Here is a 27,475-nt window from a genome sequence, read left to right as displayed (position 1 = left end):
CGGCAGAGGTGTGTAGGCAGATACAAGCGAACGATTAGCATCCACAATTGCGCCGATTTCACGTAAATCCCACTGCACGTTCCCATTCTTTGCGTGCAGTCGGCTGCTACTGGTGTTGCTGGTTGTGACTGCTGATAACAGATGCCGTAGCAATCAATTCATGGAGTGAGTTGTATGTTTTGCGATAGTCTGTCTCTGACAAGGAAGCACAGGTGATATAGGTGCGAACACAGGAAGCTTGCAGCCCCTCGCTGCCTGCAGACACAGAGCAGCCACACTAGAAGAGCGGCCTAAGCCGTAGGCGAAATGTGCTCATTCGCTTTGGCGCGACGTCGAACTATAAATAAGGCTGTCACTAGCGTGAGCGTTGCGTGAGCGTCGTGTAAAGTCGGAAAAGTCATCTGCATGGGTGATTGCCAAGTTTGGGGAGCGTTTCGTAGTACGATCAGTGCAATGGGGACGCGGAAACTTGTTGTGTCCCAGTGTTTTGCAGTTGGACGACAAGAGTTTTACACAGTAGCAAAGAGCGAGGCACTGAGTTGGCATGAACAATGGAGAGCACAATGGGGCTCGAGATGTGCTTGTTACCTCAGGTGCTGTGTGATTGTGGACAAGGAGTGAAATGGACCAATTTGTGACCGCCCTTTCAATTTAAGACGTTCAAAACAGACGGAATTTGCATTCGTAATACCAGAGCATCGAAACTACTTGGAACTCTTGTGTATATGAACGTGTCCGCGCCTTTGTATTCTGGTACCTTCGCCGCTACAAACCAACCAACCATCGTGTCCGTGCACATCAGAGTCGCAAAGAATGGAGAATAGCCAGGCTTGGTCGTGTGTGTAGCTGTAGCTCAGTTGGCAGATCGTTCGCTTAGCGTGTGAACGGTCTCGGGTTCAAGCCCCGGCTCCTCCATGTTTTGTGTTCAGTGCATGGTAAGTGTTGGTCGCGGCGAACATAAACGCACGCAAGAAGTTGCAAAACCAGCGTCACAGACTGATACGATGTATACTGTCATAAGGAGAGCAAGATGTAAGTGTGGGGACCGGCTGTTATCGTGGTGTCATCGAGTGCAGATCTGTCTTAGGTATCACGGCTTAACGTCACTGAAGTCTAGAGGTGGACAACACGTTCGTCTTACTCAGAGCGGTGTCTGAACTCTATTTTCGACGTTATGCGTGCCACTTTCATTGTGGCCAACTACGATTCGATACAGAATGCACGAAACCTGAAAGACACCCTCACTGATACATAGAGAGTAGTGTTTGTCTGCGGAATAATGGGAGTGCAAGGGTCTGTGACGTTGATATGACTGTATGTAGCACTACTAGCTATCGGGGGGGTGGGCGTAGCTCAGATGGTAGAGCGCTCGCTTAGGGTGCGAGAGGTACTGGGATCGATACCCAGCGCCTCCAGAATTTTTAACGCACCTACATGAGCACCTTGCCATGCAAGTGGAATAATTCCCAACCGGCAGAGGTGTGTAGGCAGATACAAGCGAACGATTAGCATCCACAATTGCGCCGATTTCACGTAAATCCCTCTGCACGTTCCCATTCTTTGCGTGCAGTCGGCTGCTACTGGTGTTGCTGGTTGTGACTGCTGATAACAGATGCCGTAGCAATCAATTAATGGAGTGAGTTGTATGTTTTGCGATAGTCTGTCTCTGACAAGGAAGCACAGGTGATATAGGTGCGAACACAGGAAGCTTGCAGCCCCTCGCTGCCTGCAGACACAGAGCAGCCACACTAGAAGAGCGGCCTAAGCCGTAGGCGAAATGTGCTCATTCGCTTTGGCGCGACGTCGAACTATAAATAAGGCTGTCACTAGCGTGAGCGTCGTGTAAAGTCGGAAAAGTCATCTGCATGGGTGATTGCCAAGTTTGGGGAGCGTTTCGTAGTACGATCAGTGCAATGGGGACGCGGAAACTTGTTGTGTCCCAGTGTTTTGCAGTTGGACGACAAGAGTTTTACACAGTAGCAAAGAGCGAGGCACTGAGTTGGCATGAACAATGGAGAGCACAATGGGGCTCGAGATGTGCTTGTTACCTCAGGTGCTGTGTGATTGTGGACAAGGAGTGAAATGGACCAATTTGTGACCGCCCTTTCAATTTAAGACGTTCAAAACAGACGGAATTTGCATTCGTAATACCAGAGCATCGAAACTACTTGGAACTCTTGTGTATATGAACGTGTCCGCGCCTTTGTATTCTGGTACCTTCGCCGCTACAAACCAACCAACCATCGTGTCCGTGCACATCAGAGTCGCAAAGAATGGAGAATAGCCAGGCTTGGTCGTGTGTGTAGCTGTAGCTCAGTTGGCAGATCGTTCGCTTAGCGTGTGAACGGTCTCGGGTTCAAGCCCCGGCTCCTCCATGTTTTGTGTTCAGTGCATGGTAAGTGTTGGTCGCGGCGAACATAAACGCACGCAAGAAGTTGCAAAACCAGCGTCACAGACTGATACGATGTATACTGTCATAAGGAGAGCAAGATGTAAGTGTGGGGACCAGCTGTTATCGTGGTGTCATCGAGTGCAGATCTGTCTTAGGTATCACGGCTTAACGTCATTGAAGTCTAGAGGTGGACAACACGTTCGTCTTACTCAGAGCGGTGTCTGAACTCTATTTTCGACGTTATGCGTGCCACTTTCATTGTGGCCAACTACGATTCGATACAGAATGCACGAAACCTGAAAGACACCCTCACTGATACATAGAGAGTAGTGTTTGTCTGCGGAATAATGGGAGTGCGAGGGTCTGTGACGTTGATATGACTGTATGTAGCACTACTAGTTATCGGGGGGGTGGGCGTAGCTCAGATGGTAGAGCGCTCGCTTAGCGTGCGAGAGGTACTGGGATCGATACCCAGCGCCTCCAGAATTTTTAACGCACCTACATGAGCACCTTGCCATGCAAGTGGAATAATTCCCAACCGGCAGAGGCGTGTAGGCAGATACAAGCGAACGATTAGCATCCACAATTGCGCCGATTTCACGTAAATCCCTCTGCACGTTCCCATTCTTTGCGTGCAGTCGGCTGCTACTGGTGTTGCTGGTTGTGACTGCTGATAACAGATGCCGTAGCAATCAATTAATGGACTGAGTTGTATGTTTTGCGATAGTCTGTCTCTGACAAGGAAGCACAGGTGATATAGGTGCGAACACAGGAAGCTTGCAGCCCCTCGCTGCCTGCAGACACAGAGCAGCCACACTAGAAGAGCGGCCTAAGCCGTAGGCGAAATGTGCTCATTCGCTTTGGCGCGACGTCGAACTATAAATAAGGCTGTCACTAGCGTGAGCGTCGTGTAAAGTCGGAAAAGTCATCTGCATGGGTGATTGCCAAGTTTGGGGAGCGTTTCGTAGTACGATCAGTGCAATGGGGACGCGGAAACTTGTTGTGTCCCAGTGTTTTGCAGTTGGACGACAAGAGTTTTACACAGTAGCAAAGAGCGAGGCACTGAGTTGGCATGAACAATGGAGAGCACAATGGGGCTCGAGATGTGCTTGTTACCTCAGGTGCTGTGTGATTGTGGACAAGGAGTGAAATGGACCAATTTGTGACCGCCCTTTCAATTTAAGACGTTCAAAACAGACGGAATTTGCATTCGTAATACCAGAGCATCGAAACTACTTGGAACTCTTGTGTATATGAACGTGTCCGCGCCTTTGTATTCTGGTACCTTCGCCGCTACAAACCAACCAACCATCGTGTCCGTGCACATCAGAGTCGCAAAGAATGGAGAATAGCCAGGCTTGGTCGTGTGTGTAGCTGTAGCTCAGTTGGCAGATCGTTCGCTTAGCGTGTGAACGGTCTCGGGTTCAAGCCCCGGCTCCTCCATGTTTTGTGTTCAGTGCATGGTAAGTGTTGGTCGCGGCGAACATAAACGCACGCAAGAAGTTGCAAAACCAGCGTCACAGACTGATACGATGTATACTGTCATAAGGAGAGCAAGATGTAAGTGTGGGGACCGGCTGTTATCGTGGTGTCATCGAGTGCAGATCTGTCTTAGGTATCACGGCTTAACGTCACTGAAGTCTAGAGGTGGACAACACGTTCGTCTTACTCAGAGCGGTGTCTGAACTCTATTTTCGACGTTATGCGTGCCACTTTCATTGTGGCCAACTACGATTCGATACAGAATGCACGAAACCTGAAAGACACCCTCACTGATACATAGAGAGTAGTGTTTGTCTGCGGAATAATGGGAGTGCAAGGGTCTGTGACGTTGATATGACTGTATGTAGCACTACTAGCTATCGGGGGGGTGGGCGTAGCTCAGATGGTAGAGCGCTCGCTTAGGGTGCGAGAGGTACTGGGATCGATACCCAGCGCCTCCAGAATTTTTAACGCACCTACATGAGCACCTTGCCATGCAAGTGGAATAATTCCCAACCGGCAGAGGTGTGTAGGCAGATACAAGCGAACGATTAGCATCCACAATTGCGCCGATTTCACGTAAATCCCTCTGCACGTTCCCATTCTTTGCGTGCAGTCGGCTGCTACTGGTGTTGCTGGTTGTGACTGCTGATAACAGATGCCGTAGCAATCAATTCATGGAGTGAGTTGTATGTTTTGCGATAGTCTGTCTCTGACAAGGAAGCACAGGTGATATAGGTGCGAACACAGGAAGCTTGCAGCCCCTCGCTGCCTGCAGACACAGAGCAGCCACACTAGAAGAGCGGCCTAAGCCGTAGGCGAAATGTGCTCATTCGCTTTGGCGCGACGTCGAACTATAAATAAGGCTGTCACTAGCGTGAGCGTCGTGTAAAGTCGGAAAAGTCATCTGCATGGGTGATTGCCAAGTTTGGGGAGCGTTTCGTAGTACGATCAGTGCAATGGGGACGCGGAAACTTGTTGTGTCCCAGTGTTTTGCAGTTGGACGACAAGAGTTTTACACAGTAGCAAAGAGCGAGGCACTGAGTTGGCATGAACAATGGAGAGCACAATGGGGCTCGAGATGTGCTTGTTACCTCAGGTGCTGTGTGATTGTGGACAAGGAGTGAAATGGACCAATTTGTGACCGCCCTTTCAATTTAAGACGTTCAAAACAGACGGAATTTGCATTCGTAATACCAGAGCATCGAAACTACTTGGAACTCTTGTGTATATGAACGTGTCCGCGCCTTTGTATTCTGGTACCTTCGCCGCTACAAACCAACCAACCATCGTGTCCGTGCACATCAGAGTCGCAAAGAATGGAGAATAGCCAGGCTTGGTCGTGTGTGTAGCTGTAGCTCAGTTGGCAGATCGTTCGCTTAGCGTGTGAACGGTCTCGGGTTCAAGCCCCGGCTCCTCCATGTTTTGTGTTCAGTGCATGGTAAGTGTTGGTCGCGGCGAACATAAACGCACGCAAGAAGTTGCAAAACCAGCGTCACAGACTGATACGATGTATACTGTCATAAGGAGAGCAAGATGTAAGTGTGGGGACCGGCTGTTATCGTGGTGTCATCGAGTGCAGATCTGTCTTAGGTATCACGGCTTAACGTCACTGAAGTCTAGAGGTGGACAACACGTTCGTCTTACTCAGAGCGGTGTCTGAACTCTATTTTCGACGTTATGCGTGCCACTTTCATTGTGGCCAACTACGATTCGATACAGAATGCACGAAACCTGAAAGACACCCTCACTGATACATAGAGAGTAGTGTTTGTCTGCGGAATAATGGGAGTGCAAGGGTCTGTGACGTTGATATGACTGTATGTAGCACTACTAGTTATCGGGGGGGGTGGGCGTAGCTCAGATGGTAGAGCGCTCGCTTAGCGTGCGAGAGGTACTGGGATCGATACCCAGCGCCTCCAGAATTTTTAACGCACCTACATGAGCACCTTGCCATGCAAGTGGAATAATTCCCAACCGGCAGAGGTGTGTAGGCAGATACAAGCGAACGATTAGCATCCACAATTGCGCCGATTTCACGTAAATCCCACTGCACGTTCCCATTCTTTGCGTGCAGTCGGCTGCTACTGGTGTTGCTGGTTGTGACTGCTGATAACAGATGCCGTAGCAATCAATTCATGGAGTGAGTTGTATGTTTTGCGATAGTCTGTCTCTGACAAGGAAGCACAGGTGATATAGGTGCGAACACAGGAAGCTTGCAGCCCCTCGCTGCCTGCAGACACAGAGCAGCCACACTAGAAGAGCGGCCTAAGCCGTAGGCGAAATGTGCTCATTCGCTTTGGCGCGACGTCGAACTATAAATAAGGCTGTCACTAGCGTGAGCGTCGTGTAAAGTCGGAAAAGTCATCTGCATGGGTGATTGCCAAGTTTGGGGAGCGTTTCGTAGTACGATCAGTGCAATGGGGACGCGGAAACTTGTTGTGTCCCAGTGTTTTGCAGTTGGACGACAAGAGTTTTACACAGTAGCAAAGAGCGAGGCACTGAGTTGGCATGAACAATGGAGAGCACAATGGGGCTCGAGATGTGCTTGTTACCTCAGGTGCTGTGTGATTGTGGACAAGGAGTGAAATGGACCAATTTGTGACCGCCCTTTCAATTTAAGACGTTCAAAACAGACGGAATTTGCATTCGTAATACCAGAGCATCGAAACTACTTGGAACTCTTGTGTATATGAACGTGTCCGCGCCTTTGTATTCTGGTACCTTCGCCGCTACAAACCAACCAACCATCGTGTCCGTGCACATCAGAGTCGCAAAGAATGGAGAATAACCAGGCTTGGTCGTGTGTGTAGCTGTAGCTCAGTTGGCAGATCGTTCGCTTAGCGTGTGAACGGTCTCGGGTTCAAGCCCCGGCTCCTCCATGTTTTGTGTTCAGTGCATGGTAAGTGTTGGTCGCGGCGAACATAAACGCACGCAAGAAGTTGCAAAACCAGCGTCACAGACTGATACGATGTATACTGTCATAAGGAGAGCATGATGTAAGTGTGGGGACCGGCTGTTATCGTGGTGTCATCGAGTGCAGATCTGTCTTAGGTATCACGGCTTAACGTCATTGAAGTCTAGAGGTGGACAACACGTTCGTCTTACTCAGAGCGGTGTCTGAACTCTATTTTCGACGTTATGCGTGCCACTTTCATTGTGGCCAACTACGATTCGATACAGAATGCACGAAACCTGAAAGACACCCTCACTGATACATAGAGAGTAGTGTTTGTCTGCGGAATAACGGGAGTGCAAGGGTCTGTGACGTTGATATGACTGTATGTAGCACTACTAGTTATCGGGGGGGTGGGCGTAGCTCGGATGGTAGAGCGCTCGCTTAGCGTGCGAGAGGTACTGGGATCGATACCCAGCGCCTCCAGAATTTTTAACGCACCTACATGAGCACCTTGCCATGCAAGTGGAATAATTCCCAACCGGCAGAGGTGTGTAGGCAGATACAAGCGAACGATTAGCATCCACAATTGCGCCGATTTCACGTAAATCCCACTGCACGTTCCCATTCTTTGCGTGCAGTCGGCTGCTACTGGTGTTGCTGGTTGTGACTGCTGATAACAGATGCCGTAGCAATCAATTCATGGAGTGAGTTGTATGTTTTGCGATAGTCTGTCTCTGACAAGGAAGCACAGGTGATATAGGAGCGAACACAGGAAGCTTGCAGCCCCTCGCTGCCTGCAGACACAGAGCAGCCACACTAGAAGAGCGGCCTAAGCCGTAGGCGAAATGTGCTCATTCGCTTTGGCGCGACGTCGAACTATAAATAAGGCTGTCACTAGCGTGAGCGTCGTGTAAAGTCGGAAAAGTCATCTGCATGGGTGATTGCCAAGTTTGGGGAGCGTTTCGTAGTACGATCAGTGCAATGGGGACGCGGAAACTTGTTGTGTCCCAGTGTTTTGCAGTTGGACGACAAGAGTTTTACACAGTAGCAAAGAGCGAGGCACTGAGTTGGCATGAACAATGGAGAGCACAATGGGGTTCGAGATGTGCTTGTTACCTCAGGTGCTGTGTGATTGTGGACAAGGAGTGAAATGGACCAATTTGTGACCGCCCTTTCAATTTAAGACGTTCAAAACAGACGGAATTTGCATTCGTAATACCAGAGCATCGAAACTACTTGGAACTCTTGTGTATATGAACGTGTCCGCGCCTTTGTATTCTGGTACCTTCGCCGCTACAAACCAACCAACCATCGTGTCCGTGCACATCAGAGTCGCAAAGAATGGAGAATAACCAGGCTTGGTCGTGTGTGTAGCTGTAGCTCAGTTGGCAGATCGTTCGCTTAGCGTGTGAACGGTCTCGGGTTCAAGCCCCGGCTCCTCCATGTTTTGTGTTCAGTGCATGGTAAGTGTTGGTCGCGGCGAACATAAACGCACGCAAGAAGTTGCAAAACCAGCGTCACAGACTGATACGATGTATACTGTCATAAGGAGAGCAAGATGTAAGTGTGGGGACCGGCTGTTATCGTGGTGTCATCGAGTGCAGATCTGTCTTAGGTATCACGGCTTAACGTCATTGAAGTCTAGAGGTGGACAACACGTTCGTCTTACTCAGAGCGGTGTCTGAACTCTATTTTCGACGTTATGCGTGCCACTTTCATTGTGGCCAACTACGATTCGATACAGAATGCACGAAACCTGAAAGACACCCTCACTGATACATAGAGAGTAGTGTTTGTCTGCGGAATAATGGGAGTGCAAGGGTCTGTGACGTTGATATGACTGTATGTAGCACTACTAGTTATCGGGGGGGGTGGGCGTAGCTCGGATGGTAGAGCGCTGGCTTAGCGTGCGAGAGGTACTGGGATCGATACCCAGCGCCTCCAGAACTTTTAACGCACCTACATGAGCACCTTGCCATGCAAGTGGAATAATTCCCAACCGGCAGAGGTGTGTAGGCAGATACAAGCGAACGATTAGCATCCACAATTGCGCCGATTTCACGTAAATCCCACTGCACGTTCCCATTCTTTGCGTGCAGTCGGCTGCTACTGGTGTTGCTGGTTGTGACTGCTGATAACAGATGCCGTAGCAATCAATTAATGGAGTGAGTTGTATGTTTTGCGATAGTCTGTCTCTGACAAGGAAGCACAGGTGATATAGGTGCGAACACAGGAAGCTTGCAGCCCCTCGCTGCCTGCAGACACAGAGCAGCCACACTAGAAGAGCGGCCTAAGCCGTAGGCGAAATGTGCTCATTCGCTTTGGCGCGACGTCGAACTATAAATAAGGCTGTCACTAGCGTGAGCGTCGTGTAAAGTCGGAAAAGTCATCTGCATGGGTGATTGCCAAGTTTGGGGAGCGTTTCGTAGTACGATCAGTGCAATGGGGACGCGGAAACTTGTTGTGTCCCAGTGTTTTGCAGTTGGACGACAAGAGTTTTACACAGTAGCAAAGAGCGAGGCACTGAGTTGGCATGAACAATGGAGAGCACAATGGGGCTCGAGATGTGCTTGTTACCTCAGGTGCTGTGTGATTGTGGACAAGGAGTGAAATGGACCAATTTGTGACCGCCCTTTCAATTTAAGACGTTCAAAACAGACGGAATTTGCATTCGTAATACCAGAGCATCGAAACTACTTGGAACTCTTGTGTATATGAACGTGTCCGCGCCTTTGTATTCTGGTACCTTCGCCGCTACAAACCAACCAACCATCGTGTCCGTGCACATCAGAGTCGCAAAGAATGGAGAATAACCAGGCTTGGTCGTGTGTGTAGCTGTAGCTCAGTTGGCAGATCGTTCGCTTAGCGTGTGAACGGTCTCGGGTTCAAGCCCCGGCTCCTCCATGTTTTGTGTTCAGTGCATGGTAAGTGTTGGTCGCGGCGAACATAAACGCACGCAAGAAGTTGCAAAACCAGCGTCACAGACTGATACGATGTATACTGTCATAAGGAGAGCATGATGTAAGTGTGGGGACCGGCTGTTATCGTGGTGTCATCGAGTGCAGATCTGTCTTAGGTATCACGGCTTAACGTCATTGAAGTCTAGAGGTGGACAACACGTTCGTCTTACTCAGAGCGGTGTCTGAACTCTATTTTTGACGTTATGCGTGCCACTTTCATTGTGGCCAACTACGATTCGATACAGAATGCACGAAACCTGAAAGACACCCTAACTGATACATAGAGAGTAGTGTTTGTCTGCGGAATAACGGGAGTGCAAGGGTCTGTGACGTTGATATGACTGTATGTAGCACTACTAGTTATCGGGGGGGTGGGCGTAGCTCGGATGGTAGAGCGCTGGCTTAGCGTGCGAGAGGTACTGGGATCGATACCCAGCGCCTCCAGAATTTTTAACGCACCTACATGAGCACCTTGCCATGCAAGTGGAATAATTCCCAACCGGCAGAGGTGTGTAGGCAGATACAAGCGAACGATTAGCATCCACAATTGCGCCGATTTCACGTAAATCCCACTGCACGTTCCCATTCTTTGCGTGCAGTCGGCTGCTACTGGTGTTGCTGGTTGTGACTGCTGATAACAGATGCCGTAGCAATCAATTCATGGAGTGAGTTGTATGTTTTGCGATAGTCTGTCTCTGACAAGGAAGCACAGGTGATATAGGTGCGAACACATCAAGCTTGCAGCCCCTCGCTGCCTGTAGACACAGAGCAGCCACACTAGAAGAGCGGCCTAAGCCGTAGGCGAAATGTGCTCATTCGCTTTGGCGCGACGTCGAACTATAAATAAGGCTGTCACTAGCGTGAGCGTCGTGTAAAGTCGGAAAAGTCATCTGCATGGGTGATTGCCAAGTTTGGGGAGCGTTTCGTAGTACGATCAGTGCAATGGGGACGCGGAAACTTGTTGTGTCCCAGTGTTTTGCAGTTGGACGACAAGAGTTTTACACAGTAGCAAAGAGCGAGGCACTGAGTTGGCATGAACAATGGAGAGCACAATGGGGTTCGAGATGTGCTTGTTACCTCAGGTGCTGTGTGATTGTGGACAAGGAGTGAAATGGACCAATTTGTGACCGCCCTTTCAATTTAAGACGTTCAAAACAGACGGAATTTGCATTCGTAATACCAGAGCATCTAAACTACTTGGAACTCTTGTGTATATGAACGTGTCCGCGCCTTTGTATTCTGGTACCTTCGCCGCTACAAACCAACCAACCATCGTGTCCGTGCACATCAGAGTCGCAAAGAATGAAGAATAGCCAGGCTTGGTCGTGTGTGTAGCTGTAGCTCAGTTGGCAGATCGTTCGCTTAGCGTGTGAACGGTCTCGGGTTCAAGCCCCGGCTCCTCCATGTTTTGTGTTCAGTGCATGGTAAGTGTTGGTCGCGGCGAACATAAACGCACGCAAGAAGTTGCAAAACCAGCGTCACAGACTGATACGATGTATACTGTCATAAGGAGAGCAAGATGTAAGTGTGGGGATCGGCTGTTATCGTGGTGTCATCGAGTGCAGATCTGTCTTAGGTATCACGGCTTAACGTCATTGAAGTCTAGAGGTGGACAACACGTTCGTCTTACTCAGAGCGGTGTCTGAACTCTATTTTCGACGTTATGCGTGCCACTTTCATTGTGGCCAACTACGATTCGATACAGAATGCACGAAACCTGAAAGACACCCTCACTGATACATAGAGAGTAGTGTTTGTCTGCGGAATAATGGGAGTGCAAGGGTCTGTGACGTTGATATGACTGTATGTAGCACTACTAGTTATCGGGGTGGTGGGCGTAGCTCAGATGGTAGAGCGCTCGCTTAGCGTGCGAGAGGTACTGGGATCGATACCCAGCGCCTCCAGAATTTTTAACGCACCTACATGAGCACCTTGCCATGCAAGTGGAATAATTCCCAACCGGCAGAGGTGTGTAGGCAGATACAAGCGAACGATTAGCATCCACAATTGCGCCGATTTCACGTAAATCCCACTGCACGTTCCCATTCTTTGCGTGCAGTCGGCTGCTACTGGTGTTGCTGGTTGTGACTGCTGATAACAGATGCCGTAGCAATCAATTCATGGAGTGAGTTGTATGTTTTGCGATAGTCTGTCTCTGACAAGGAAGCACAGGTGATATAGGAGCGAACACAGGAAGCTTGCAGCCCCTCGCTGCCTGCAGACACAGAGCAGCCACACTAGAAGAGCGGCCTAAGCCGTAGGCGAAATGTGCTCATTCGCTTTGGCGCGACGTCGAACTATAAATAAGGCTGTCACTAGCGTGAGCGTTGCGTGAGCGTCGTGTAAAGTCGGAAAAGTCATCTGCATGGGTGATTGCCAAGTTTGGGGAGCGTTTCGTAGTACGATCAGTGCAATGGGGACGCGGAAACTCTTTGTGTCCCAGTGTTTTGCAGTTGGACGACAAGAGTTTTACACAGTAGCAAAGAGCGAGGCACTGAGTTGGCATGAACAATGGAGAGCACAATGGGGTTCGAGATGTGCTTGTTACCTCAGGTGCTGTGTGATTGTGGACAAGGAGTGAAATGGACCAATTTGTGACCGCCCTTTCAATTTAAGACGTTCAAAACAGACGGAATTTGCATTCGTAATACCAGAGCATCGAAACTACTTGGAACTCTTGTGTATATGAACGTGTCCGCGCCTTTGTATTCTGGTACCTTCGCCGCTACAAACCAACCAACCATCGTGTCCGTGCACATCAGAGTCGCAAAGAATGGAGAATAACCAGGCTTGGTCGTGTGTGTAGCTGTAGCTCAGTTGGCAGATCGTTCGCTTAGCGTGTGAACGGTCTCGGGTTCAAGCCCCGGCTCCTCCATGTTTTGTGTTCAGTGCATGGTAAGTGTTGGTCGCGGCGAACATAAACGCACGCAAGAAGTTGCAAAACCAGCGTCACAGACTGATACGATGTATACTGTCATAAGGAGAGCAAGATGTAAGTGTGGGGACCGGCTGTTATCGTGGTGTCATCGAGTGCAGATCTGTCTTAGGTATCACGGCTTAACGTCATTGAAGTCTAGAGGTGGACAACACGTTCGTCTTACTCAGAGCGGTGTCTGAACTCTATTTTCGACGTTATGCGTGCCACTTTCATTGTGGCCAACTACGATTCGATACAGAATGCACGAAACCTGAAAGACACCCTCACTGATACATAGAGAGTAGTGTTTGTCTGCGGAATAATGGGAGTGCAAGGGTCTGTGACGTTGATATGACTGTATGTAGCACTACTAGTTATCGGGGGGGTGGGCGTAGCTCGGATGGTAGAGCGCTGGCTTAGCGTGCGAGAGGTACTGGGATCGATACCCAGCGCCTCCAGAATTTTTAACGCACCTACATGAGCACCTTGCCATGCAAGTGGAATAATTCCCAACCGGCAGAGGTGTGTAGGCAGATACAAGCGAACGATTAGCATCCACAATTGCGCCGATTTCACGTAAATCCCACTGCACGTTCCCATTCTTTGCGTGCAGTCGGCTGCTACTGGTGTTGCTGGTTGTGACTGCTGATAACAGATGCCGTAGCAATCAATTCATGGAGTGAGTTGTATGTTTTGCGATAGTCTGTCTCTGACAAGGAAGCACAGGTGATATAGGTGCGAACACAGGAAGCTTGCAGCCCCTCGCTGCCTGCAGACACAGAGCAGCCACACTAGAAGAGCGGCCTAAGCCGTAGGCGAAATGTGCTCATTCGCTTTGGCGCGACGTCGAACTATAAATAAGGCTGTCACTAGCGTGAGCGTCGTGTAAAGTCGGAAAAGTCATCTGCATGGGTGATTGCCAAGTTTGGGGAGCGTTTCGTAGTACGATCAGTGCAATGGGGACGCGGAAACTTGTTGTGTCCCAGTGTTTTGCAGTTGGACGACAAGAGTTTTACACAGTAGCAAAGAGCGAGGCACTGAGTTGGCATGAACAATGGAGAGCACAATGGGGTTCGAGATGTGATTGTTACCTCAGGTGCTGTGTGATTGTGGACAAGGAGTGAAATGGACCAATTTGTGACCGCCCTTTCAATTTAAGACGTTCAAAACAGACGGAATTTGCATTCGTAATACCAGAGCATCTAAACTACTTGGAACTCTTGTGTATATGAACGTGTCCGCGCCTTTGTATTCTGGTACCTTCGCCGCTACAAACCAACCAACCATCGTGTCCGTGCACATCAGAGTCGCAAAGAATGAAGAATAGCCAGGCTTGGTCGTGTGTGTAGCTGTAGCTCAGTTGGCAGATCGTTCGCTTAGCGTGTGAACGGTCTCGGGTTCAAGCCCCGGCTCCTCCATGTTTTGTGTTCAGTGCATGGTAAGTGTTGGTCGCGGCGAACATAAACGCACGCAAGAAGTTGCAAAACCAGCGTCACAGACTGATACTATGTATACTGTCATAAGGAGAGCAAGATGTAAGTGTGGGGATCGGCTGTTATCGTGGTGTCATCGAGTGCAGATCTGTCTTAGGTATCACGGCTTAACGTCATTGAAGTCTAGAGGTGGACAACACGTTCGTCTTACTCAGAGCGGTGTCTGAACTCTATTTTCGACGTTATGCGTGCCACTTTCATTGTGGCCAACTACGATTCGATACAGAATGCACGAAACCTGAAAGACACCCTCACTGATACATAGAGAGTAGTGTTTGTCTGCGGAATAATGGGAGTGCAAGGGTCTGTGACGTTGATATGACTGTATGTAGCACTACTAGTTATCGGGGGGGTGGGCGTAGCTCGGATGGTAGAGCGCTGGCTTAGCGTGCCAGAGGTACTGGGATCGATACCCAGCGCCTCCAGAATTTTTAACGCACCTACATGAAACCCTTGCCATGCAAGTGGAATAATTCCCAACCGGCAGAGGTGTGTAGGCAGATACAAGCGAACGATTAGCATCCACAATTGCGCCGATTTCACGTAAATCCCACTGCACGTTCCCATTCTTTGCGTGCAGTCGGCTGCTACTGGTGTTGCTGGTTGTGACTGCTGATAACAGATGCCGTAGCAATCAATTCATGGAGTGAGTTGTATGTTTTGCGATAGTCTGTCTCTGACAAGGAAGCACAGGTGATATAGGTGCGAACACAGGAAGCTTGCAGCCCCTCGCTGCCTGCAGACACAGAGCAGCCACACTAGAAGAGCGGCCTAAGCCGTAGGCGAAATGTGCTCATTCGCTTTGGCGCGACGTCGAACTATAAATAAGGCTGTCACTAGCGTGAGCGTCGTGTAAAGTCGGAAAAGTCATCTGCATGGGTGATTGCCAAGTTTGGGGAGCGTTTCGTAGTACGATCAGTGCAATGGGGACGCGGAAACTTGTTGTGTCCCAGTGTTTTGCAGTTGGACGACAAGAGTTTTACACAGTAGCAAAGAGCGAGGCACTGAGTTGGCATGAACAATGGAGAGCACAATGGGGTTCGAGATGTGCTTGTTACCTCAGGTGCTGTGTGATTGTGGACAAGGAGTGAAATGGACCAATTTGTGACCGCCCTTTCAATTTAAGACGTTCAAAACAGACGGAATTTGCATTCGTAATACCAGAGCATCGAAACTACTTGGAACTCTTGTGTATATGAACGTGTCCGCGCCTTTGTATTCTGGTACCTTCGCCGCTACAAACCAACCAACCATCGTGTCCGTGCACATCAGAGTCGCAAAGAATGGAGAATAACCAGGCTTGGTCGTGTGTGTAGCTGTAGCTCAGTTGGCAGATCGTTCGCTTAGCGTGTGAACGGTCTCGGGTTCAAGCCCCGGCTCCTCCATGTTTTGTGTTCAGTGCATGGTAAGTGTTGGTCGCGGCGAACATAAACGCACGCAAGAAGTTGCAAAACCAGCGTCACAGACTGATACGATGTATACTGTCATAAGGAGAGCATGATGTAAGTGTGGGGACCGGCTGTTATCGTGGTGTCATCGAGTGCAGATCTGTCTTAGGTATCACGGCTTAACGTCATTGAAGTCTAGAGGTGGACAACACGTTCGTCTTACTCAGAGCGGTGTCTGAACTCTATTTTCGACGTTATGCGTGCCACTTTCATTGTGGCCAACTACGATTCGATACAGAATGCACGAAACCTGAAAGACACCCTCACTGATACATAGAGAGTAGTGTTTGTCTGCGGAATAACGGGAGTGCAAGGGTCTGTGACGTTGATATGACTGTATGTAGCACTACTAGTTATCGGGGGGGTGGGCGTAGCTCGGATGGTAGAGCGCTGGCTTAGCGTGCGAGAGGTACTGGGATCGATACCCAGCGCCTCCAGAATTTTTAACGCACCTACATGAGCACCTTGCCATGCAAGTGGAATAATTCCCAACCGGCAGAGGTGTGTAGGCAGATACAAGCGAACGATTAGCATCCACAATTGCGCCGATTTCACGTAAATCCCACTGCACGTTCCCATTCTTTGCGTGCAGTCGGCTGCTACTGGTGTTGCTGGTTGTGACTGCTGATAACAGATGCCGTAGCAATCAATTCATGGAGTGAGTTGTATGTTTTGCGATAGTCTGTCTCTGACAAGGAAGCACAGGTGATATAGGTGCGAACACAGGAAGCTTGCAGCCCCTCGCTGCCTGCAGACACAGAGCAGCCACACTAGAAGAGCGGCCTAAGCCGTAGGCGAAATGTGCTCATTCGCTTTGGCGCGACGTCGAACTATAAATAAGGCTGTCACTAGCGTGAGCGTCGTGTAAAGTCGGAAAAGTCATCTGCATGGGTGATTGCCAAGTTTGGGGAGCGTTTCGTAGTACGATCAGTGCAATGGGGACGCGGAAACTTGTTGTGTCCCAGTGTTTTGCAGTTGGACGACAAGAGTTTTACACAGTAGCAAAGAGCGAGGCACTGAGTTGGCATGAACAATGGAGAGCACAATGGGGTTCGAGATGTGCTTGTTACCTCAGGTGCTGTGTGATTGTGGACAAGGAGTGAAATGGACCAATTTGTGACCGCCCTTTCAATTTAAGACGTTCAAAACAGACGGAATTTGCATTCGTAATACCAGAGCATCGAAACTACTTGGAACTCTTGTGTATATGAACGTGTCCGCGCCTTTGTATTCTGGTACCTTCGCCGCTACAAACCAACCAACCATCGTGTCCGTGCACATCAGAGTCGCAAAGAATGAAGAATAGCCAGGCTTGGTCGTGTGTGTAGCTGTAGCTCAGTTGGCAGATCGTTCGCTTAGCGTGTGAACGGTCTCGGGTTCAAGCCCCGGCTCCTCCATGTTTTGTGTTCAGTGCATGGTAAGTGTTGGTCGCGGCGAACATAAACGCACGCAAGAAGTTGCAAAACCAGCGTCACAGACTGATACGATGTATACTGTCATAAGGAGAGCAAGATGTAAGTGTGGGGATCGGCTGTTATCGTGGTGTCATCGAGTGCAGATCTGTCTTAGGTATCACGGCTTAACGTCATTGAAGTCTAGAGGTGGACAACACGTTCGTCTTACTCAGAGCGGTGTCTGAACTCTATTTTCGACGTTATGCGTGCCACTTTCATTGTGGCCAACTACGATTCGATACAGAATGCACGAAACCTGAAAGACACCCTCACTGATACATAGAGAGTAGTGTTTGTCTGCGGAATAATGGGAGTGCAAGGGTCTGTGACGTTGATATGACTGTATGTAGCACTACTAGTTATCGGGGGGGTGGGCGTAGCTCGGATGGTAGAGCGCTCGCTTAGCGTGCGAGAGGTACTGGGATCGATACCCAGCGCCTCCAGAATTTTTAACGCACCTACATGAGCACCTTGCCATGCAAGTGGAATAATTCCCAACCGGCAGAGGTGTGTAGGCAGATACAAGCGAACGATTAGCATCCACAATTGCGCCGATTTCACGTAAATCCCACTGCACGTTCCCATTCTTTGCGTGCAGTCGGCTGCTACTGGTGTTGCTGGTTGTGACTGCTGATAACAGATGCCGTAGCAATCAATTCATGGAGTGAGTTGTATGTTTTGCGATAGTCTGTCTCTGACAAGGAAGCACAGGTGATATAGGAGCGAACACAGGAAGCTTGCAGCCCCTCGCTGCCTGCAGACACAGAGCAGCCACACTAGAAGAGCGGCCTAAGCCGTAGGCGAAATGTGCTCATTCGCTTTGGCGCGACGTCGAACTATAAATAAGGCTGTCACTAGCGTGAGCGTCGTGTAAAGTCGGAAAAGTCATCTGCATGGGTGATTGCCAAGTTTGGGGAGCGTTTCGTAGTACGATCAGTGCAATGGGGACGCGGAAACTTGTTGTGTCCCAGTGTTTTGCAGTTGGACGACAAGAGTTTTACACAGTAGCAAAGAGCGAGGCACTGAGTTGGCATGAACAATGGAGAGCACAATGGGGCTCGAGATGTGCTTGTTACCTCAGGTGCTGTGTGATTGTGGACAAGGAGTGAAATGGACCAATTTGTGACCGCCCTTTCAATTTAAGACGTTCAAAACAGACGGAATTTGCATTCGTAATACCAGAGCATCGAAACTACTTGGAACTCTTGTGTATATGAACGTGTCCGCGCCTTTGTATTCTGGTACCTTCGCCGCTACAAACCAACCAACCATCGTGTCCGTGCACATCAGAGTCGCAAAGAATGGAGAATAACCAGGCTTGGTCGTGTGTGTAGCTGTAGCTCAGTTGGCAGATCGTTCGCTTAGCGTGTGAACGGTCTCGGGTTCAAGCCCCGGCTCCTCCATGATTTGTGTTCAGTGCATGGTAAGTGTTGGTCGCGGCGAACATAAACGCACGCAAGAAGTTGCAAAACCAGCGTCACAGACTGATACGATGTATACTGTCATAAGGAGAGCATGATGTAAGTGTGGGGACCGGCTGTTATCGTGGTGTCATCGAGTGCAGATCTGTCTTAGGTATCACGGCTTCACGTCACTGAAGTCTAGAGGTGGACAACACGTTCGTCTTACTCAGAGCGGTGTCTGAACTCTATTTTCGACGTTATGCGTGCCACTTTCATTGTGGCCAACTACGATTCGATACAGAATGCACGAAACCTGAAAGACACCCTCACTGATACATAGAGAGTAGTGTTTGTCTGCGGAATAATGGGAGTGCAAGGGTCTGTGACGTTGATATGACTGTATGTAGCACTACTAGTTATCGGGGGGGTGGGCGTAGCTCGGATGGTAGAGCGCTGGCTTAGCGTGCGAGAGGTACTGGGATCGATACCCAGCGCCTCCAGAATTTTTAACGCACCTACATGAGCACCTTGCCATGCAAGTGGAATAATTCCCAACCGGCAGAGGTGTGTAGGCAGATACAAGCGAACGATTAGCATCCACAATTGCGCCGATTTCACGTAAATCCCACTGCACGTTCCCATTCTTTGCGTGCAGTCGGCTGCTACTGGTGTTGCTGGTTGTGACTGCTGATAACAGATGCCGTAGCAATCAATTCATGGAGTCAGTTGTATGTTTTGCGATAGTCTGTCTCTGACAAGGAAGCACAGGTGATATAGGAGCGAACACAGGAAGCTTGCAGCCCCTCGCTGCCTGCAGACACAGAGCAGCCACACTAGAAGAGCGGCCTAAGCCGTAGGCGAAATGTGCTCATTCGCTTTGGCGCGACGTCGAACTATAAATAAGGCTGTCACTAGCGTGAGCGTTGCGTGAGCGTCGTGTAAAGTCGGAAAAGTCATCTGCATGGGTGATTGCCAAGTTTGGGGAGCGTTTCGTAGTACGATCAGTGCAATGGGGACGCGGAAACTTGTTGTGTCCCAGTGTTTTGCAGTTGGACGACAAGAGTTTTACACAGTAGCAAAGAGCGAAGCACTGAGTTGGCATGAACAATGGAGAGCACAATGGGGCTCGAGATGTGCTTGTTACCTCAGGTGCTGTGTGACTGTGGACAAGGAGTGAAATGGACCAATTTGTGACCGCCCTTTCAATTTAAGACGTTCAAAACAGACGGAATTTGCATTCGTAATACCAGAGCATCGAAACTACTTGGAACTCTTGTGTATATGAACGTGTCCGCGCCTTTGTATTCTGGTACCTTCGCCGCTACAAACCAACCAACCATCGTGTCCGTGCACATCAGAGTCGCAAAGAATGGAGAATAAACAGGCTTGGTCGTGTGTGTAGCTGTAGCTCAGTTGGCAGATCGTTCGCTTAGCGTGTGAACGGTCTCGGGTTCAAGCCCCGGCTCCTCTATGTTTTGTGTTCAGTGCATGGTAAGTGTTGGTCGCGGCGAACATAAACGCACGCAAGAAGTTGCAAAACCAGCGTCACAGACTGATACGATGTATACTGTCATAAGGAGAGCAAGATGTAAGTGTGGGGACCGGCTGTTATCGTGGTGTCATCGAGTGCAGATCTGTCTTAGGTATCACGGCTTAACGTCATTGAAGTCTAGAGGTGGACAACACGTTCGTCTTACTCAGAGCGGTGTCTGAACTCTATTTTCGACGTTATGCGTGCCACTTTCATTGTGGCCAACTACGATTCGATACAGAATGCACGAAACCTGAAAGACACCCTCACTGATACATAGAGAGTAGTGTTTGTCTGCGGAATAATGGGAGTGCAAGGGTCTGTGACGTTGATATGACTGTATGTAGCACTACTAGTTATCGGGGGGGTGGGCGTAGCTCGGATGGTAAAGCGCTGGCTTAGCGTGCGAGAGGTACTGGGATCGATACCCAGCGCCTCCAGAATTTTTAACGCACCTACATGAGCACCTTCCATGCAAGTGGAATAATTCCCAACCGGCAGAGGTGTGTAGGCAGATACAAGCGAACGATTAGCATCCACAATTGCGCCGATTTCACGTAAATCCCACTGCACGTTCCCATTCTTTGCGTGCAGTCGGCTGCTACTGGTCTTGCTGGTTGTGACTGCTGATAACAGATGCCGTAGCAATCAATTCATGGAGTGAGTTGTATGTTTTGCGATAGTCTGTCTCTGACAAGGAAGCACAGGTGATATAGGTGCGAACACAGGAAGCTTGCAGCCCCTCGCTGCCTGCAGACACAGAGCAGCCACACTAGAAGAGCGGCCTAAGCCGTAGGCGAAATGTGCTCATTCGCTTTGGCGCGACGTCGAACTATAAATAAGGCTGTCACTAGCGTGAGCGTCGTGTAAAGTCGGAAAAGTCATCTGCATGGGTGATTGCCAAGTTTGGGGAGCGTTTCGTAGTACGATCAGTGCAATGGGGACGCGGAAACTTGTTGTGTCCCAGTGTTTTGCAGTTGGACGACAAGAGTTTTACACAGTAGCAAAGAGCGAGGCACTGAGTTGGCATGAACAATGGAGAGCACAATGGGGCTCGAGATGTGCTTGTTACCTCAGGTGCTGTGTGATTGTGGACAAGGAGTGAAATGGACCAATTTGTGACCGCCCTTTCAATTTAAGACGTTCAAAACAGACGGAATTTGCATTCGTAATACCAGAGCATCGAAACTACTAGGAACTCTTGTGTATATGAACGTGTCCGCGCCTTTGTATTCTGGTACCTTCGCCGCTACAAACCAACCAACCATCGTGTCCGTGCACATCAGAGTCGCAAAGAATGGAGAATAGCCAGGCTTGGTCGTGTGTGTAGCTGTAGCTCAGTTGGCAGATCGTTCGCTTAGCGTGTGAACGGTCTCGGGTTCAAGCCCCGGCTCCTCCATGTTTTGTGTTCAGTGCATGGTAAGTGTTGGTCGCGGCGAACATAAACGCACGCAAGAAGTTGCAAAACCAGCGTCACAGACTGATACGATGTATACTGTCATAAGGAGAGCATGATGTAAGTGTGGGGACCGGCTGTTATCGTGGTGTCATCGAGTGCAGATCTGTCTTAGGTATCACGGCTTCACGTCATTGAAGTCTAGAGGTGGACAACACGTTCGTCTTACTCAGAGCGGTGTCTGAACTCTATTTTCGACGTTGTGCGTGCCACTTTCATTGTGGCCAACTACGATTCGATACAGAATGCACGAAACCTGAAAGACACCCTCACTGATACATAGAGAGTAGTGTTTGTCTGCTGAATAATGGGAGTGCAAGGGTCTGTGACGTTGATATGACTGTATGTAGCACTACTAGTTATCGGGGGGGGGGGGGGGGGGGTCGGCGTAGCTCAGATGGTAGAGCGCTCGCTTAGCGTGCGAGAGGTACTGGGATCGATACCCAGCGCCTCCAGAATTTTTAACGCACCTACATGAGCACCTTGCCATGCAAGTGGAATAATTCCCAACCGGCAGAGGTGTGTAGGCAGATACAAGCGAACGATTAGCATCCACATTTGCGCCGATTTCACGTAAATCCCTCTGCACGTTCCCATTCTTTGCGTGCAGTCGGCTGCTACTGGTGTTGCTGGTTGTGACTGCTGATAACAGATGCCGTAGCAATCAATTCATGGAGTGAGTTGTATGTTTTGCGATAGTCTGTCTCTGACAAGGAAGCACAGGTGATATAGGTGCGAACACAGGAAGCTTGCAGCCCCTCGCTGCCTGCAGACACAGAGCAGCCACACTAGAAGAGCGGCCTAAGCCGTAGGCGAAATGTGCTCATTCGCTTTGGCGCGACGTCGAACTATAAATAAGGCTGTCACTAGCGTGAGCGTTGCGTGAGCGTCGTGTAAAGTCGGAAAAGTCATCTGCATGGGTGATTGCCAAGTTTGGGGAGCGTTTCGTAGTACGATCAGTGCAATGGGGACGCGGAAACTTGTTGTGTCCCAGTGTTTTGCAGTTGGACGACAAGAGTTTTACACAGTAGCAAAGAGCGAGGCACTGAGTTGGCATGAACAATGGAGAGCACAATGGGGCTCGAGATGTGCTTGTTACCTCAGGTGCTGTGTGATTGTGGACAAGGAGTGAAATGGACCAATTTGTGACCGCCCTTTCAATTTAAGACGTTCAAAACAGACGGAATTTGCATTCGTAATACCAGAGCATCGAAACTACTTGGACCTCTTGTGTATATGAACGTGTCCGCGCCTTTGTATTCTGGTACCTTCGCCGCTACAAACCAACCAACCATCGTGTCCGTGCACATCAAAGTCGCAAAGAATGGAGAATAGCCAGGCTTGGTCGTGTGTGTAGCTGTAGCTCAGTTGGCAGATCGTTCGCTTAGCGTGTGAACGGTCTCGGGTTCAAGCCCCGGCTCCTCCATGTTTTGTGTTCAGTGCATGGTAAGTGTTGGTCGCGGCGAACATAAACGCACGCAAGAAGTTGCAAAACCAGCGTCACAGACTGATACGATGTATACTGTCATAAGGAGAGCATGATGTAAGTGTGGGGACCGGCTGTTATCGTGGTGTCATCGAGTGCAGATCTGTCTTAGGTATCACGGCTTCACGTCATTGAAGTCTAGAGGTGGACAACACGTTCGTCTTACTCAGAGCGGTGTCTGAACTCTATTTTCGACGTTGTGCGTGCCACTTTCATTGTGGCCAACTACGATTCGATACAGAATGCACGAAACCTGAAAGACACCCTCACTGATACATAGAGAGTAGTGTTTGTCTGCGGAATAATGGGAGTGCAAGGGTCTGTGACGTTGATATGACTGTATGTAGCACTACTAGTTATCGGGGGGGGTCGGCGTAGCTCAGATGGTAGAGCGCTCGCTTAGCGTGCGAGAGGTACTGGGATCGATACCCAGCGCCTCCAGAATTTTTAACGCACCTACATGAGCACCTTGCCATGCAAGTGGAATAATTCCCAACCGGCAGAGGTGTGTAGGCAGATACAAGCGAACGATTAGCATCCACATTTGCGCCGATTTCACGTAAATCCCTCTGCACGTTCCCATTCTTTGCGTGCAGTCGGCTGCTACTGGTGTTGCTGGTTGTGACTGCTGATAACAGATGCCGTAGCAATCAATTCATGGAGTGAGTTGTATGTTTTGCGATAGTCTGTCTCTGACAAGGAAGCACAGGTGATATAGGTGCGAACACAGGAAGCTTGCAGCCCCTCGCTGCCTGCAGACACAGAGCAGCCACACTAGAAGAGCGGCCTAAGCCGTAGGCGAAATGTGCTCATTCGCTTTGGCGCGACGTCGAACTATAAATAAGGCTGTCACTAGCGTGAGCGTTGCGTGAGCGTCGTGTAAAGTCGGAAAAGTCATCTGCATGGGTGATTGCCAAGTTTGGGGAGCGTTTCGTAGTACGATCAGTGCAATGGGGACGCGGAAACTTGTTGTGTCCCAGTGTTTTGCAGTTGGACGACAAGAGTTTTACACAGTAGCAAAGAGCGAGGCACTGAGTTGGCATGAACAATGGAGAGCACAATGGGGCTCGAGATGTGCTTGTTACCTCAGGTGCTGTGTGATTGTGGACAAGGAGTGAAATGGACCAATTTGTGACCGCCCTTTCAATTTAAGACGTTCAAAACAGACGGAATTTGCATTCGTAATACCAGAGCATCGAAACTACTTGGAACTCTTGTGTATATGAACGTGTCCGCGCCTTTGTATTCTGGTACCTTCGCCGCTACAAACCAACCAACCATCGTGTCCGTGCACATCAAAGTCGCAAAGAATGGAGAATAGCCAGGCTTGGTCGTGTGTGTAGCTGTAGCTCAGTTGGCAGATCGTTCGCTTAGCGTGTGAACGGTCTCGGGTTCAAGCCCCGGCTCCTCCATGTTTTGTGTTCAGTGCATGGTAAGTGTTGGTCGCGGCGAACATAAACGCACGCAAGAAGTTGCAAAACCAGCGTCACAGACTGATACGATGTATACTGTCATAAGGAGAGCATGATGTAAGTGTGGGGACCGGCTGTTATCGTGGTGTCATCGAGTGCAGATCTGTCTTAGGTATCACGGCTTCACGTCATTGAAGTCTAGAGGTGGACAACACGTTCGTCTTACTCAGAGCGGTGTCTGAACTCTATTTTCGACGTTGTGCGTGCCACTTTCATTGTGGCCAACTACGATTCGATACAGAATGCACGAAACCTGACAGACACCCTCACTGATACATAGAGAGTAGTGTTTGTCTGCGGAATAATGGGAGTGCAAGGGTCTGTGACGTTGATATGACTGTATGTAGCACTACTAGTTATCGGGGGGGGTCGGCGTAGCTCAGATGGTAGAGCGCTCGCTTAGCGTGCGAGAGGTACTGGGATCGATACCCAGCGCCTCCAGAATTTTTAACGCACCTACATGAGCACCTTGCCATGCAAGTGGAATAATTCCCAACCGGCAGAGGTGTGTAGGCAGATACAAGCGAACGATTAGCATCCACATTTGCGCCGATTTCACGTAAATCCCTCTGCACGTTCCCATTCTTTGCGTGCAGTCGGCTGCTACTGGTGTTGCTGGTTGTGACTGCTGATAACAGATGCCGTAGCAATCAATTCATGGAGTGAGTTGTATGTTTTGCGATAGTCTGTCTCTGACAAGGAAGCACAGGTGATATAGGTGCGAACACAGGAAGCTTGCAGCCCCTCGCTGCCTGCAGACACAGAGCAGCCACACTAGAAGAGCGGCCTAAGCCGTAGGCGAAATGTGCTCATTCGCTTTGGCGCGACGTCGAACTATAAATAAGGCTGTCACTAGCGTGAGCGTTGCGTGAGCGTCGTGTAAAGTCGGAAAAGTCATCTGCATGGGTGATTGCCAAGTTTGGGGAGCGTTTCGTAGTACGATCAGTGCAATGGGGACGCGGAAACTTGTTGTGTCCCAGTGTTTTGCAGTTGGACGACAAGAGTTTTACACAGTAGCAAAGAGCGAGGCACTGAGTTGGCATGAACAATGGAGAGCACAATGGGGCTCGAGATGTGCTTGTTACCTCAGGTGCTGTGTGATTGTGGACAAGGAGTGAAATGGACCAATTTGTGACCGCCCTTTCAATTTAAGACGTTCAAAACAGACGGAATTTGCATTCGTAATACCAGAGCATCGAAACTACTTGGACCTCTTGTGTATATGAACGTGTCCGCGCCTTTGTATTCTGGTACCTTCGCCGCTACAAACCAACCAACCATCGTGTCCGTGCACATCAAAGTCGCAAAGAATGGAGAATAGCCAGGCTTGGTCGTGTGTGTAGCTGTAGCTCAGTTGGCAGATCGTTCGCTTAGCGTGTGAACGGTCTCGGGTTCAAGCCCCGGCTCCTCCATGTTTTGTGTTCAGTGCATGGTAAGTGTTGGTCGCGGCGAACATAAACGCACGCAAGAAGTTGCAAAACCAGCGTCACAGACTGATACGATGTATACTGTCATAAGGAGAGCATGATGTAAGTGTGGGGACCGGCTGTTATCGTGGTGTCATCGAGTGCAGATCTGTCTTAGGTATCACGGCTTCACGTCATTGAAGTCTAGAGGTGGACAACACGTTCGTCTTACTCAGAGCGGTGTCTGAACTCTATTTTCGACGTTGTGCGTGCCACTTTCATTGTGGCCAACTACGATTCGATACAGAATGCACGAAACCTGAAAGACACCCTCACTGATACATAGAGAGTAGTGTTTGTCTGCGGAATAATGGGAGTGCAAGGGTCTGTGACGTTGATATGACTGTATGTAGCCCTACTAGTTATCGGGGGGGGTCGGCGTAGCTCAGATGGTAGAGCGCTCGCTTAGCGTGCGAGAGGTACTGGGATCGATACCCAGCGCCTCCAGAATTTTTAACGCACCTACATGAGCACCTTGCCATGCAAGTGGAATAATTCCCAACCGGCAGAGGTGTGTAGGCAGATACAAGCGAACGATTAGCATCCACATTTGCGCCGATTTCACGTAAATCCCTCTGCACGTTCCCATTCTTTGCGTGCAGTCGGCTGCTACTGGTGTTGCTGGTTGTGACTGCTGATAACAGATGCCGTAGCAATCAATTCATGGAGTGAGTTGTATGTTTTGCGATAGTCTGTCTCTGACAAGGAAGCACAGGTGATATAGGTGCGAACACAGGAAGCTTGCAGCCCCTCGCTGCCTGCAGACACAGAGCAGCCACACTAGAAGAGCGGCCTAAGCCGTAGGCGAAATGTGCTCATTCGCTTTGGCGCGACGTCGAACTATAAATAAGGCTGTCACTAGCGTGAGCGTTGCGTGAGCGTCGTGTAAAGTCGGAAAAGTCATCTGCATGGGTGATTGCCAAGTTTGGGGAGCGTTTCGTAGTACGATCAGTGCAATGGGGACGCGGAAACTTGTTGTGTCCCAGTGTTTTGCAGTTGGACGACAAGAGTTTTACACAGTAGCAAAGAGCGAGGCACTGAGTTGGCATGAACAATGGAGAGCACAATGGGGCTCGAGATGTGCTTGTTACCTCAGGTGCTGTGTGATTGTGGACAAGGAGTGAAATGGACCAATTTGTGACCGCCCTTTCAATTTAAGACGTTCAAAACAGACGGAATTTGCATTCGTAATACCAGAGCATCGAAACTACTTGGACCTCTTGTGTATATGAACGTGTCCGCGCCTTTGTATTCTGGTACCTTCGCCGCTACAAACCAACCAACCATCGTGTCCGTGCACATCAAAGTCGCAAAGAATGGAGAATAGCCAGGCTTGGTCGTGTGTGTAGCTGTAGCTCAGTTGGCAGATCGTTCGCTTAGCGTGTGAACGGTCTCGGGTTCAAGCCCCGGCTCCTCCATGTTTTGTGTTCAGTGCATGGTAAGTGTTGGTCGCGGCGAACATAAACGCACGCAAGAAGTTGCAAAACCAGCGTCACAGACTGATACGATGTATACTGTCATAAGGAGAGCATGATGTAAGTGTGGGGACCGGCTGTTATCGTGGAGTCATCGAGTGCAGATCTGTCTTAGGTATCACGGCTTCACGTCATTGAAGT

The 27,475-nt window shown here is 49.6% G+C and overlaps 9 non-coding genes across 9 annotated transcripts; all 9 read left to right on the top strand.

Moving 5' to 3' along the window:
• The first annotated feature begins 1,341 nt into the window (after positions 1-1,341).
• Trnap-agg (transfer RNA proline (anticodon AGG)) lies at positions 1,342-1,415 on the top strand. Its single transcript has one exon. It is a non-coding gene; the product is annotated as a tRNA-Pro (tRNA).
• Positions 1,416-2,801: 1,386 nt separating this feature from the next.
• Positions 2,802-2,875, top strand: Trnaa-agc (transfer RNA alanine (anticodon AGC)). Its single transcript has one exon. It is a non-coding gene; the product is annotated as a tRNA-Ala (tRNA).
• A 1,386-nt stretch (positions 2,876-4,261) lies between these two features.
• On the top strand, positions 4,262-4,335 carry Trnap-agg (transfer RNA proline (anticodon AGG)). Its single transcript has one exon. It is a non-coding gene; the product is annotated as a tRNA-Pro (tRNA).
• Positions 4,336-5,722: 1,387 nt separating this feature from the next.
• On the top strand, positions 5,723-5,796 carry Trnaa-agc (transfer RNA alanine (anticodon AGC)). The gene has a single exon. It is a non-coding gene; the product is annotated as a tRNA-Ala (tRNA).
• A 5,767-nt stretch (positions 5,797-11,563) lies between these two features.
• On the top strand, positions 11,564-11,637 carry Trnaa-agc (transfer RNA alanine (anticodon AGC)). The gene has a single exon. It is a non-coding gene; the product is annotated as a tRNA-Ala (tRNA).
• A 10,177-nt stretch (positions 11,638-21,814) lies between these two features.
• Positions 21,815-21,890, top strand: Trnaa-agc (transfer RNA alanine (anticodon AGC)). Its single transcript has one exon. It is a non-coding gene; the product is annotated as a tRNA-Ala (tRNA).
• Positions 21,891-23,286: 1,396 nt separating this feature from the next.
• On the top strand, positions 23,287-23,362 carry Trnaa-agc (transfer RNA alanine (anticodon AGC)). The gene has a single exon. It is a non-coding gene; the product is annotated as a tRNA-Ala (tRNA).
• Positions 23,363-24,758: 1,396 nt separating this feature from the next.
• Trnaa-agc (transfer RNA alanine (anticodon AGC)) lies at positions 24,759-24,834 on the top strand. The gene has a single exon. It is a non-coding gene; the product is annotated as a tRNA-Ala (tRNA).
• A 1,396-nt stretch (positions 24,835-26,230) lies between these two features.
• On the top strand, positions 26,231-26,306 carry Trnaa-agc (transfer RNA alanine (anticodon AGC)). Its single transcript has one exon. It is a non-coding gene; the product is annotated as a tRNA-Ala (tRNA).
• The last annotated feature ends 1,169 nt before the right edge of the window (positions 26,307-27,475 follow it).

This window comes from Schistocerca gregaria, chromosome 11 (assembly GCF_023897955.1).
Source record: "Schistocerca gregaria isolate iqSchGreg1 chromosome 11, iqSchGreg1.2, whole genome shotgun sequence".
Classification (NCBI taxonomy): Eukaryota; Metazoa; Arthropoda; class Insecta; order Orthoptera; family Acrididae; genus Schistocerca; species Schistocerca gregaria.
This window is presented reverse-complemented; position numbering and strand designations above follow the sequence as displayed.